This window comes from Diachasmimorpha longicaudata, chromosome 1 (assembly GCF_034640455.1).
Source record: "Diachasmimorpha longicaudata isolate KC_UGA_2023 chromosome 1, iyDiaLong2, whole genome shotgun sequence".
Taxonomy (NCBI): Eukaryota; Metazoa; Arthropoda; class Insecta; order Hymenoptera; family Braconidae; genus Diachasmimorpha; species Diachasmimorpha longicaudata.
The window spans coordinates 6,586,921-6,600,573 of record NC_087225.1 but is presented as its reverse complement, the minus strand read 5'-3'; the positions used below and the strand labels follow the sequence as shown (position 1 = coordinate 6,600,573).

Here is a 13,653-nt window from a genome sequence, read left to right as displayed (position 1 = left end):
GCAGTGATTTCCTTGTTACCAAAGAAACTGGTACGGTATTCGGAAATAACCGAACTGCGAGATGTTGATAATTATTCCTCAGTCTATCAAAACAGACGATGGGTAATTTTTAAAATACTTAGCGCGTTCTCTTATCGTATTATTGAATAATAAAATAGAAATTTCTCATTTATATAAAAAGTGTCGCTACAACGATTTACAATCTTAAGCCGCAGCTTGGGGAATTCACAATTTTTTAATGGTAATATCTCCGTTGTAATAGTAAAATGGGATTAAAAATCTCTTGGCTGAGATTCACTCTTGTATTTAATCCCATTTCACTGAAGCATCCGCAGTTGAAAGAATGGATACGATGAAATTGAAATTGATTCCGTTCTTATTTTGCAAGCAATTATGAATTGATAACAGGTTAAGAGGATGAGAAGATAATTGAAATGATCAGACTCAAATAAAAATATGAATGAGCAATAAAAATTGAATTTTATACATTTTCTGGGGGTTTTTATGACCTCAAGAAATTTCTAGATAAAATAGTAAATTGGTTGAATTTCAGATGATTAGGTTAGTTAATCTTTGAAATTTATGATTTTCTCCGTTAAACATCGTTTCTTATTATCATCACAAAATAAATAATAGAGAAACTGCATAAAATATTGTAAAAAAGTGAATTTCTTGCTGGAATTCTATTAAATACTTTTAACCACTGCTTCCGTACCTCTTCATTTTCTGGGTCCAGTGGATATATCTCGAGCGAAATTAAGTTTCATCCTTGGTATGAACGGTGCACGGTGGATTGCATTTAGCGGGATTTTAACGGGATAGCTTGCAGGGATAGGTCAGTCAGGGTCAGAGAGTTCGTGCTTCTCTTTTGATGCAGCGTGTTACCTAGCCTCTAATCCCAAACGTAAACCTGCTTTCTTCACGAAAGAATATCAGATGTGTTGAGAATTTATGGGGTGAAAAATTATCGTTTCTTTTTTTTTCATCTTCGATGCTGGTCCGTGAACTCGTTCACGGACCACACCAGTGAAAAACCGTTTCCTGGCAATTTCAAGTACGAAGAAATCGACCATATCTCTTCGCCTTTCTTCCTTTCTTGTTGCATCACTGTGTCAGGAAATTGAGGCGAACGGTGACAATGGTTGAATATGTGTGAAGATGGGAAATTTACCGTTCACGTTAATGTATAAAAAGGAAATGAATAAAACGTCAGAATTTTACCCTATTTATGGAACAATAGATTTGCCCAGAATAATAAATTATTTGATAAGATTTAGACGGAGTCGACAAACTGACGAAAATTATTTATATTAGATTTATTGTTCTATGACCATTCGTAAAAGAAATTGATAAAAACAGAATAACAGGCAGATAGAAATCATTTGTGTAAAATATCACGCGAGGAGAAACAAAAATTGGAGAAAAAAATCTAAGATTTAGGCTTTTTCGACAAACGTGTTTAGAAACTTTGAAAAAAAGTCCGAAGAAAGACTGAAACAATGAAAAATGAGAGGACGAGAAGAAGTAGAGTATGAACGAAAACCTGAGAGTTGGGGGTGAGGTTACAATGCATGAGTACAAAAAAAGAGTGATGAGTGAGTGAGAATGATTGGTAGGGGTGTGCGATGGGGCTTGAGGCGCATTCAGCCGCGGTAATTCTCAGCGGACAGGAAATGAAGTCGGCGTGGAACAAAGTTTGAACGACTCTTGGCTTTTCGTCGCTCCACCCGGGATGATGACATCTATAAGCCCCGATATAGTTTTGTTGTGTCCTGTATGGCGGCGACGAGTCCCTTTAATAACCAATATAGTCTCTGCTCTTTCCTCCTCATGATAAGGAGTTCAAGAATAACACATAAACACACGAGCAATTCATTAATTATTAGTGGAGGTAAAACAAATCGTTGTTCTTTTTGGAATTACTGCACTGATTATAAAAATTCAGAATTTAATTATGTGAAATTTTTATTGTCATTTGGATTTTTCTTAATTCAAGATTTTCTTTCTACGACTTGTCCTCCGCTCTTGTCCTTGTCCCCTGTGTAGGGCATTCGCCATGGGCTGAGGGAAAACCTTGTCCTGAGGGGTAAATCGTTGGCCAGGTACAGTTGTCGCTTTTACGAAATTCCCGCTTGACAATGGGACCGAGGAATTAGATGCGCCCGAAAATTAACGCAGCGGTCGTGGAAACGACCCCACCATCCCCGCCGCACTAGTTTGACGCTTTAATCATTGGGTGACGGTCATTAGTCATTGAGATTATCATAATTTTCTCGATTTTTAGAAAATAAATCAATTCAGTTTTAAGACATGAAAGAAACTTCTCAAATGGAGTTTCTTAAATACTCCTAATCACGTCTTGATTATCAGTTCGGTTATTGGTTTTGGTGATAAATCATAATGGGTGGCCTTTTAAAATAATCAGGATTTTCCATAATCCCGATTCTATCTTTTTATTTATCTAATATTATTTATTTATTTTCATTTTATTTTCAACGAAATTCGTCGGAAGTTCTGGGGAAAACTTACAACTGACGATCGCCCGAAGGCCTTCAGCCAATTTCCATTCTATTTTATGAACACTCCCACAGCACCGCTCCAATTCTCTGACAAAGTTTCTATGAAAAATCACAACTTTTTTCTTTCTACCTTTTTAATTTATATCTTTGCATTATGTTAAGGAGTTTAGCCTTGTCTCATCGCTTGATCTGCTTATTGAAATTCCTCATTGACTCAGCGTCTTCGCTCCTTGAAAATTCCGAAAACTCATGGTGATAAAATCCCTGGACTTTCAACTGCTGTTGCATTCTTCTCTTAATTGTTCTCGGAAACCACTATCGATTTAATATAAACTCTTAATTGAATTAATGCTTTCTATTAATCAGTCTCTTAAATAGGAGATTTAAAAAATTAAATTTTCCTAAGGCAGTGCTGTGAAAAATAAACTCAAACATCAATGAAATCCCTCAACATATCTAATGAATGCAGCAAAACCGCCACAAACAACTCCAATAAGAACAATAATTCCACCTTCACTCTCCGGTATTTATTTCCCTGCTTCTTATTTTGCATATTCACCTGTCAGTGCCAGTAAGCCGAGAAGACTTTAAAAAAGGATGAGAAAGAGCCTTGGTATTTTATCCCCGGGGAAAGACAGCCAGTCTCCTTCTTTAATATTTAACCAGTCCCCCCTCCCCTCCCCTCCCCCTGCCCCCCTAGTCTCCCATAACAGCCTCTAATTACAAATAATAATCCTTATTCTACCTCACGAAAGGAAGAAAAACTTCTTCATTTTTATTTATTCATCTTCTCCTGTCCGTTATTTCTATTTTTACTCCCCCACCCCCACCCCCCCTTGGCAGCATTTTTCTTCTCCTTTTCATGCTCATTTTTCGTTTACTTTCTTGCATTTATCCAACTACATATTCCCGTCGTCTTCACCATCCGTTCTTTGATTCTACTGAGACTCGATCATCCATCTTGATAATCTCGTGGCAATATGAAAAGCGCCGCGGGACTATTCTCCATCTTTATTCCTCCCTCACCCTCTTATTCTTTATATACATTATTTCATACTCTGCTCGATTCTTTATCTCTCCTTCTTACCGTTGTTTATTTCTATTCTATTTGCATCATGTTTTTTTTTTTTCAATTTTCCTCCTTTTGTTTTCGCTTTAAAACTTATTCGTCTGAATTGAAGGAATGTAAAACTTGTTCCCTCCCCTGGTCATGTTTTTTTCTTCTCAATTCTTTCTTAATAACTTTTTTCAATTAAACGATTGTGGCTCATGATCGATTGTACTTTTCTTCGTTATGTTGAAAAAAGGGAAGTTCATAAATTCACTAAAAAATCTAGTTTTTGTATTCGAATTTCACGATTGAAAAATATTAATAATTTTGGAAAGCAAATTTGTTTGGGAATTCCGATGAAGTGGTGATCTTCTGCTGGCTGGAACTGTCAAAATCAATATGTAATAAACTAATCATCTGATGTAGCTCGTTTTCAATATATTTCAACTATGCATACATAATCGATAGCATATACTCGGTGCAATATATTACTGATAACAATTATCTGCCAATTATTTATGCGAAGATTCAAAAATTTAAAAAAACATTCGTTTGGCAGAAAAAATATCAGTAATATCTTCCGGGTATTGCGTCTGGTAGCTCGATTTGTCTATAGAGTAGGGATTTATTATTTATTTATCCGGTGAAAATATTTCCTCATAGAAATATTTCAATACACGATGGAATGCAGAGGGGCCGTTATACCATAGCGTGTGTGTGGGACGCAACGGGAGCACTATACTCGTCATACAGTAGATATATGACCGGTCGAGTACTACATGTGGCTCACCTAACGTTGGCTACTATCGATCTTTCATCGTTGGTTGATGCCTTCGAAACATATGTATTTGCGTATTCAATAGCTGAATCGCTCGGGTGGGATCAGAGAGACAAATACAGTTTTTAATATGTACTGGCGTTTTATGTTGTTTTTTTTTTATTGACCGGAAAGGGAATATCGCGCAATATATCTTTTTTGTTCTTTTTCAATCTCTCAGTTCCAATGTAGCAGGTGCTTGATTGATATATAGACAAATAATTCGAGAATAAATCATAATATTCCGCATTCTTCCAAAAGGTTTAAATGTTATTGGGGGATTTTGGCGAAAGGGGATTTAGAGGAGGTACAAGTTTTTTTTTCTCACAGATTTTCACTTGCTAGAAATATTGCATCCGGATAAGTACATGATATCCACACGATAATCTTGATAGCCTCTTATTTTCCCCTGTCACCTACAGTCGAGACAATATTCGCAAGCCATTTTATTGATCGAAATTCCGAAGGAACAAACCCAGATATCACTTGTATGGCTGCACTTGAATCTGGATTTCCAAGTACTTGGAAAGTGGCTCACGTTAGCAACTTTATTTTATAGCAACATTTGAGTTTCTCTTAAAACTATTCTTTGAATACGGAAAAGATTTTTTTCTTCAGCAAAAAAAAAGCTCCAAAATTATCGAGATGTTCTTAAGTTTCGAAAAAAAAAAAAACAAAATGACTCGTGCTTCGCACAGGTCATGTCTAAAGTTGAACGTGTGGATAACAGCAGTAGTCGGAACACATGCGACTCCAACGGTCGTCCAAACTAAGCAGCGCTTAGTCCACTGATCTCTATATAATACAGAGATCAGAGGTCTATATTATATAGAAATCAGTGGCTTAGTCTGGTTAGTAGTTGGATAGATAGGCGCTTACCCCTACCTCTTCGTGGGAGACTAGTGTCGTCAAATACGAATGAAGAGACCTGTTGTACCCATCTAGTCAGTGTGACAAATAGGCACGATAGGACCCTGCAATATCAACGAGGTGGATTATTGGAATTTTGGGTTGGATGAATTGTCTCTCGAAACACCGGTCCATGTACTGTGAATATGACATATTTGGGTCACTTGTGCATAAACTCGAATGAAGCCACAATCATTTCAGTATTTTTAATATATTGATAAGGCTTTGATAATGTAGGGGATAAGGTAGAATCATTAATATGTCATTCAACCCCGTGCAATAAACAGTACAGAACGCTCATTAGACCCCTCGTAATTTTTATTTGATTTTCTTTGCTCTGATTCGGAAAATGCGGAACTTCTACGTCATTTTTACTGAATATTTTTCTTCGTGTAAGTAACGACTAAAAAAATTATTTTAGTTATTGCGAGTCTCCTAGAACCCCTGAGTGCTAGTCCATGTTTTTGTGACACATGAGAGAACGTATTTACCAAAAATCATTCATTCATGAATTTTTTAATATTCTCTCACGGCGCTATAAATACTTCAACATTAATTGGAAGTAATTACATATTGAAGCTAGCCAAATGCATTTATTCATGTGAAAAATACCCGGGGGGTTGATAACATATTCATCGAATTGTTTATTCACAATAAATGAATAGTTGATCAGATTGAACCAAAATTTCCACTGATGTTATGTGAATGACCTAATCAATGTTAAGTGAGAAATTCTTTGGTTTCGAGGGTATAAATTGTGAAAAATAATTTTTTTTTATGAATTCGTTGTTTCAGAAAATCTTCGGACTGTAAAATATTGGATTTCCACGAGCTTCGTCGAGATCCGGTAATCACCGTCTGCCTTTCGTACAAATTTGTAAGTACACCTTAGACACCTGTGTCTGTGTTTTTACGAATACACCAGAGATTTATGTAACCATTTGTTCATGCATGTGTACTATAAAACTCGGTAAAAAGCGTTAGTTATTTCACTACTTGCAAAGCTTACGAAGCCTGACATGTGGCAAATTTGCACCAGTTTGATCGCATTGATCTTTAATACATGATATTTCCAATTCATAATGTATGAAGGGCATGTGCATATAATATCATGCATTAATATCAATGAAATGCGTGGATAATCATTTCACAATAAAATTTGAATTTCACTTTGAGGATTTTCGGAATCGAAATGCGACTGCTGTGAGGATACTATACTATACTCATAAAAAATCTCGTAAATAACTTTACTGGAACTACAACGAGCTTTAGATTGTGAAAATTAATTTGTTCATTTGAGTTTTTTCGGGATTTGTTCATGAATTTTACAGAAATTTGGGAAAATATTAGCCTTTAGTTCAATGAAATTTCCAATACACAGGAATTTTTTTTTTCACCACCATTATTCACGCTTTTCTCATGTTAGCATGAGAATTTTACCCAGAAATTTCTCTCCGTGCGGTGATAAACATAATTCAGGAGAGATTATATAAACGCGCAAAAATGAAGAACCGGAAAAATAAAATCAAAGTAAAAAAAAAAAACAGGTGGAGGCCACCAAACCACACTCAAAAGAGGTAAACCAAAAGATCTCCATATACATTTTCGTTGTCTGCACTCCACGGATGCCGCATTGTTGGAAAATAATGGCGTCATTAGCAGTGCCATCCCTCCTTCCCTCCGTCATTTACACTCTTCCAGTGATTATGATGAATTTTCACATAATAAGAATGGAATTGAAAGAACCAAATGGGTATAGCGACTCTAAATGTGTAATTTATGCCAACGTAATATAGAAGAAAAGCCAGTATAAAAACTCAATATGTTCAACTTTTTCCATTTAACGTTGAAGCGTTATTTTTCTTAATAGCTCGTTAAATTACTGATGGACAAAAGGGAGAAAAATTTTATCACGTTTCTGTAAAATTTCGGTCAACCGCACTTTGCTCCATAATTACGGGAAAGATGCGTAATTTTTATTGAATCTTTCCCTTCGTACAGGGGGAACAACCTATATATTTGTAATTATTTATTTTGTTTACAAATTTGGGGGGAATAAGGCCTTTTACCAATCACTTCAATTGTTGGTGACACCATGAGAGGCTTAACAAGAACATGGAAATTTTTTGTCTGATCTCAGTCACGAAATACCCAATATCGACAGCCTCTGAATGGCTTCGAGCCAATTTATCTCATCTCAATCTCCATTTTTTTTTATTTTTCAGTACAAACCGAGATAGAAACTAAGATTTGGAAATACAAAAAAATTTAAAAACCTGAGATGGAGCTGAGATAGTTGGAATCCGAGTCATTACGACAGGAGTCAATATTGAATATTTCCAGATTGAAATCAGGCCGTAATTTTTCACTCTCAGTGCGGCCCAGATCATCTCACGTATTGACTGAGTGGTAATGAATTTTTTGAATTTCGATCGTTAGCTAGGTAATTGTAATTACAGAAAAATGAGTTACATCATTTACACTCAGCTTCGAACCATTGCAAATTTTGTATAGAAAAAAAAATTCATCATTCCAAGTTCATCCCGACTGCTTTCGCGTCCGCCATGACAATGGAATACGTTGAGAAAGTGCTATGCAAAAAAAAAAAAATATATAAGAACGTGGGTGAGGAGTGGAGAGGAGCAAGGAGCCGCTCACTAATTAGCTCCGTTACATGGAAATGTGTGCTCGTGAAACACCACCTCGTCTCGTCCCACTGTCCCTCCCTTCTTTTTCCATCTTCCATCAGGGTAGTTTATTCAGGTAACGATCCTATGAGGAAATTGCAGATGTCTTTTTTATTCTTTCCTCCCTATTCTTCACCTCTCTGGCCTTGCACCTTGTTCTTCTACTTTCCCTACGGTGCTTTTTGTTGGAAAGTAAAAAAAAAAAACGAAAATAAGACGTATACTTATACCTACAGATATCTAGCTCATAACATTGAGAGTTAATGAATGCCAACTTCCGCAGTAGTAAACGACGTAGAAAGGTAATCACATGATACTTAATTAGATATAAAATAGAATGTTCAAATCTTTATCGTTGATTACTGAGGCGAATAGGATCAAATCAAATCCCTACTAATTTGCTAATTTTTATTACGATGCAGAGTATTTTACAATAATTTACTAATTTACTGCAGACGGGTGGGACGTAGTCCATTAGAAGAAATTCATTAACAAAGTACGATTACGTAATTAGCTCATTCAATTGAGAAAAAAAGGAAAAAAAAAATCAACAGGGCTCCTTCTCAAGTTTGTTCTGGAAGTTTCCGGCACGAATATTACGTCCTTGTAAACATCAGAATCTCGTTAAGGCATTGGGTCTTCGTAGAAGTTTGCCCCTCCCCCTTATCCACCACTCTTTCTTCATATATTTAATAATCTTGCGGTGTAATAAAACATATAGGTTATGGTGGCCTAAAAACTTTTTGTCGACTTTGATTAATAATTTTGGCTGAAAGTCATGGAAGTAATTTATCTTCAAGGCTCTAGAGAAACGAACATTCTCATTATCCAGGAGCATGCATATTCAAATAGGTAATTTCGGGTTGTAATGATTTTTCGTAAAAGTTTACAGTAAGTTTCAAATTAGTGGCTTTGTTACCAAATCACTGAAAGATTGATTGCCAGTATGAATAAATTTATTTTTATTATTTGCGAATCTGACAAATGAGTGGTGATAATACTGAATGCTCTTAGGAAAATGAAATATTGGAATTGAATAAAGTTTATTTAACAAGTGCCCGTTGTCTAGAAAATACAAAATATATGAATGCGATTTTCACAAAGTAAAAACACTATTTATTTCAAATATTTCAAATGAATTTTTGTATTTCATGAAAAAAAAATCCTGTGGTTCCAATTCAACAACTTTACATAATATCGGCGTTATCAATGTATTCTCAAAATAACTACCCCAAATACCTGATTGCGCAATGGATTTCTTTCTGGTAAACTGTTAGACCGATCATCACAAAAAAAATTAATCGCTTCACCAAATTGTTATGAAACTTTCAGTTGAGTGTTTCACTAAAAATATATGTAAGAAACTTTTGAACGAAGAGGTAAAAAGCTTGAATAGTAGTCACGAAGGGCACATGTCGATTCAGGTCGCACCTAATCGCAAGAAAAGTGTTTAAAGATCATTGGTTTGGAAAATTGGAATTCTGCCAGACAAACCAGCCACTAGTGGCCTTGTCACTCTCCTCGCTTTCAGCTACAGGGGACAATAGAGTTTTCTAATGTTTGGTTTTATTAACGATTGACATCATTGAGTTCTGCTTTTTCGATCGGCGATGCAATAATTTTTTTTATTATCAGAAAAAGGTCAAACTGTAGATACCGTAACATTTGCCAATAATACGCGTTTTATTATTGGGATCTCACGGCTGAATTAAAGGTCATAATACGAAGGCAGATGCAATTACTGACATTTCCATGGTTCATTTCATTTTGAGATCATCCTTAAATAGAGGTTCAGAATTTAGGAGTTGAAAGAGGAACATTTTTAAAATAAATTCATGGCCTTTCCTTAGATAGAGAGTCTTTTTTTTAATTCTAGTGCGGGTTTTGGAAAAATTTATAGAAAGTTTGTAGAAATGAATATATAATTCATTTTCATTCTGGATTAGAGGCATTTTATTCTCATGTACAGTAAATTTTACTATTCCGAGTTGTGCGGATAATCACAGAAATTCTAAAACGGTTCGTAATTTTTTCTCTGGTATAACAGTCATTTTTACTCTAGCCGCTCATTAATTCCTATTTTATCAGAATAGAATTTCTTTAACCTACTAAAAAATTTCATCATCATATAATTTTACAAATTTTTACAAATTACTGGATAAAAATGAGATAACGACGACTTAGAGCGCACTCACAAAACAGTAGAAGTTTTTTAACCAATTGTCGTAAAAAATAGAGGAAGATATATCGATTTCCGGCCATCAATAATTGGTAATATAAAGACCATTCTGTAAGGCATCGATGAAATTATTGAAACATTTTTATATCATACGATTAGATTGATGGAAAGAAATTGCCGGACGATAAATTTTTCATATCCTCTATCAATTGATCGAATACAATGGCAAGCGATATAATTCACGATTATGACTATCAATAGTCTGGTATTCAGAGTATGAATAACTAGTAATTTGGCATGCAGTATCTCGGGAAAACTCCTGTTTTTACGGAAAGAGAATTTTCCCGAGCTAAGGGCCGTACCCGCGGTTCAAAATAATTGGTATCCCAGACAAAATTGGAAACTTGCCAAGTTAGTTCGGATACAGCGACATGAAAACGACACGTAGAAGGGTATATATGCCGGCCGTTAAACCCCCTTCTCTCTCTCCCCCGAAAATGTCCTGCCGACCGAAGCTTATATCCAACGCGGGGCTCAGTCCGAAATTGAAACTTCGAAGCTGATGCGACTATACCCTATATAGAGTGCGAACGTGCACACAAAATGGCGCATTGTTCACACACATGACACTAACACATACCTGTAAAAAAAATCCCCCAAATTATTGTCTTCTATTCCTCACATTTATATCTTGCCGATGATGGGGTGGATTCTTTTTTTAGCCCTATTCTACACTTATCTTTATTCGTCACCATATTTCTGCCACTGCGCCAGTGTCATCTAATATTACCCCATAAATAAAGCCATGGCGATCTAGTTGAGAAATGGGAAGTATGGAATTATCTTGTTGGGATCAGTGGGAGCAGGAGGCACCTAAATTCAGTGGGAAAAAAATTTGGTGATTATCAAGCGAGTGGGGAAAATACGAAATAGAGTGCACTCTGTATTTTAATTGTCTTCGACTTCCAAATTATCACGATTTTCAACCAGGCAAAAGTAATAAACACTGAGAAATTTTTTTTTTTGCCAAATATCCAGTTGTACGAAGAGAAAAATCTGTGAAAAATTACTGTGCCCAGGACTAGAATTGAGGTGCAGCATGGCAGAATACTGGAATGTGTTTTACTCACACATAAAAATTCCTATCAATACCATAAATTTTGTAATTAATGATATGAGCCTTGCTAAAATTTACTAAACAGCAGTATAAAACTTGAAGGTCTATCATTTTTTATTTGATGTTAAATGAAAAATTGATATAAATCATTGAAAAATTCCTAAATCAGTTTCATTTTATTAGGCCTCCCTTCACTTTCGACTGTGGCACAGTAATTTTTCTCAGCCCTGCAGTTTTTGCCGAGATTGTAAGTCAGCACAGTAATTTTTATCGGAATTACCCTATGAAAGTTTTTCGATTTTTTTCTTAGTGTTTTTTAAAAATCGCCTATTTCTCCAGTCGACTCATTGCTAGACAACTTTCATTACGTTTGAGCTTGAATAACTTAACTCTCCCTATTCACCGTAAATCCGTCAATATGACCTTACGTTATTGCTGTGTATCCATTAAATTTTCTAATTCATTGCCATTTTCTCCTTACTATTGAAATTTACACATATTAAAACTCATATTACATTAAAATTTATTACATTACTCGTGTATGTCTGGCCTTGGATTCTGAATCAAACTATAGTTCACTTTAATCGCAACTTGATACTCATCTTTACCATCTCTGAGCAATGCGAAAGTATCCACGAGACTTGATCGTCCCCAATGAAACTCCAGGAGTTTCTCAGATACAGTACACTAGAGAGAGGGAGAGAAGTAAGATTGGTACAACACGAGAAGCAAAAGTCATCGCTGAGGAAGAAAAGCGAATCGAACGGTATTATACCGCAGAGGCGAAGGTGGAAGAAATCACTACATTCAAACCGAGAATCCTTTGAGTATGACAGAGAAACGTGAACACTAAAGAACGCCGATTGGCGAATCCCTCGCAAGTCTGAGTAATCGTGCTGAAGAGAACGTTGGCCGTTCAGTTCTTATATAGTAGATACAGGTGTGCAATCTATATACAGGAAATCTTTATTCTCTGGAAAACAAGTTTCTTCCATTCAACAATTTTCGTCCGCTCAAAACACTTCAATAATGTCCGATTGGATGAAGAAAATAGGTAGAATATATATAATGTAATATCCATAGACACTTTGATGAAACCCATTCTCTTTGTAGGTGTATTGAGCATAATGCTTTCACTCTCTGTCTCACTCAGTGAATACTCCATTTCCATACATGATAGCAGGGAAAATAATATTATGCCGATACAGAACCAGGAAAAAGTTTTTTTTTTTCATTTATACAAAATTATAATGCGTTCTGAATAAGATTATATGAAGTGTAAAATATGGAAATCGTAAAAAAATATGGCTAGTGTTGAAAGTTGCTGGGCCATCGAGTAAGGGGATTTTTTTTTTAAAATACACTCATCCCATGTTTTTGCAACTTCACTAATGCTTTGCTCTTAAAGCCCACACCCCCTTATCGGTTGTATTTGAACTCCGACAGGATGCCGAGGTAGCTGTATGCAATTGTAAGGGTACCTGCATCCCTGATAACGAATAGCGATGCTTTTTTTATCAGCAACACAACGTTGCATAGTTTTATCTCATTCACACTGGGGTTGAATTGCAAATGTTCAGATCAATCTGATGATGTCCGGTAGCATTCATGTTCTAGGGTACATAGTTCTTCAGCATTGTAGCTTAAATCATACATTTTCGGGCTCGTCTGACATTTGAATCGTTGTCAAAGTGGATCTTGATGTTGATGTGATTGATTTGGTGGGAAAACGTGACTTTGAGTCCGGACAAATATTTACTTATTCCATCATTTTTTCGTGATTGTTGTTTCGGAAAAGTGTAGTTCTTGGTAATTAAGTTCGAATATAGCTCCACAGGGAGAAAAATTCTTTTGAAAAATCCTGCCTATTCCGTAATCTTTCAGCCAAAACAATATTTAATAAAAATGACGAAATAGTTACGCATTTTGTCAGTGAACTTTTAGAAAAAAGTTCAAAAAGTTCCAACAAAAAATCTGAAACTTTCAGTGAAAAAATGCGTAATTGTTCCGTAATTTTTCCAGAATTTTTCTCTCTATGTAAGGATATAGTCCTCATACGAAAAGAAGTCGAACTTCATTCATTAACATTAATATTATTAAGCTGTTGTTAGTACTCAAGCGGCGGTGAACACGTGATCAGAATGACCTAATATTCCTCATCATCACAGGTACCTGTTACTTTACCTTCCGCACAAAATTATATCCTTCTAACCTTGACAACAAGGACATCTTAACGAGTGTTGTCCTTGTTGACGCCCACCTTTTTCATTTCCAAGACGAGGCACAGGTATAAGAAGTAGAACACGGATATAAGCCATACCATGCTCTGGAATTGAAATAGGGAGAAACTGAATGAGCACAACAGCGAGGATGT

At 35.7% G+C, this 13,653-nt stretch overlaps 1 protein-coding gene across 3 annotated transcripts in view; it reads left to right on the top strand.

Annotated features, from left to right (window-relative positions):
- The window catches only part of LOC135163833 (uncharacterized), a 77,129-nt gene that overhangs the window by 21,849 nt on the left and 41,627 nt on the right, over window positions 1-13,653 (top strand). For all 3 annotated transcript variants that reach the window (XM_064123686.1, XM_064123694.1, XM_064123677.1), the window contains exon 2: window positions 6,092-6,173. The gene's annotated coding sequence lies outside the window, so the exon portion shown is untranslated. The remainder of the gene's footprint in view (window positions 1-6,091; window positions 6,174-13,653) is intronic.